Source organism: Mus pahari, chromosome 7 (assembly GCF_900095145.1).
Source record: "Mus pahari chromosome 7, PAHARI_EIJ_v1.1, whole genome shotgun sequence".
Classification (NCBI taxonomy): Eukaryota; Metazoa; Chordata; class Mammalia; order Rodentia; family Muridae; genus Mus; species Mus pahari.
In genome coordinates this window covers 3,498,242-3,499,533 of record NC_034596.1, presented here as the reverse complement: position 1 = coordinate 3,499,533, position 1,292 = coordinate 3,498,242, and positions in this window count along the sequence as shown.

Genomic DNA, 1,292 nt, shown 5'->3' with positions numbered 1-1,292 from the left:
ATATTATATATTTTTCTGAGATTTTTGATATCTCTATCTGCAGCCCTTGTTCAGGTCGTAAAATCCGGTGCAAAAAAAAAAAAAAAAAAAAAAAAAAAAAAGAAAGAAAGAAAAAAACGTTCACTTTTGCTGGGAGATTGAGAGGTGGTGGTTTTGTTTCCTTCTTTGTACAGGCCTTGGATATTGAAAAGAATAACAAGGCAGAACAGTTGGACAATCTTATTTCTTGAGCCAAAAGTTAATTATTCTTATTTTTATAATCAGTCATTGGCTTCTTATCTGGATGAAGGCTTTTGGAGGGAAACCAAAATAACAAGAGGGGAAGACGGAGCCCCACCTCACCGGCTCAGCCCTGACCCTGCCCTCGAAGAAGAGCCTGTGGGGCTTTGCCTGTCTGTCCACCAAAGGCTGTCATGCTCCTCCCACCACAGCCTCCCGACCCGACCCCAGGCAGCTTGTGTGTACAATCAGCCTCTCCAAGCACCTCTGTATCTGTTGGCATCAAGAGAATATTTTGCGTCTACATATGCACCCCTTCTCCTTTTTATAAAGATGGATTTAAACCAAGATGCCTCCAGGAAAGAGGATGAAATGAGTATATTCATTCACCAAGGAATCCAAAAATGCAGTTTGGGGGAAAATGCAATAATTTTTGATGAGATGGGCGAAGGACAAGAACCAAGTTCTATCAATTATTGTAGATATGATTTTCTGATTAAGTCTGTGGGGAAGGCAGCCTGTTCTTTCTGCTTTTACTCTGTTAACAGCAAGGTAGCTAAAGTTATTTAAAATAAAATTAAGTTTATGATCCGAGTAGCTTTTTTTTCCCTTAAATCTCACTGTAAATATATTTTTGATTTCTTGTAGAAATTGATTTTGTTCTGTTTAATTTTATGCTTTTTTTTTCATCCTCTTGGTTTTTCTAAATTTGTGTGTGAAATATAATGTTGATTGAATTGCAATTACATTTGGCTAGTAATTTCATTATCTCAATAACTGTGAAGCCATGTATGGATTTACTTTGGGTCTCATCAAAGTGGCACCGCTGGAAAAGAGCTATTGTAGCTGAGCTAGGGAAGACCACCTCAGAGTATCCAGGCTCAGCTGATCAAAGTACACAGGCCGCTTGGATGAAGGGGAATCAGTGCTCAAAGAAAATCTCCTTTTTTTTTTTTTTTTTTTTTGTCTCAGAATAACTTTGGGAATTTGAATTTCCATCAGTGCAAATGTGTTTCTCTGCTCTGCTCCGAGGCTAATTGGTACCATGTTACCCTCTTGCCTTGTTACTCTGC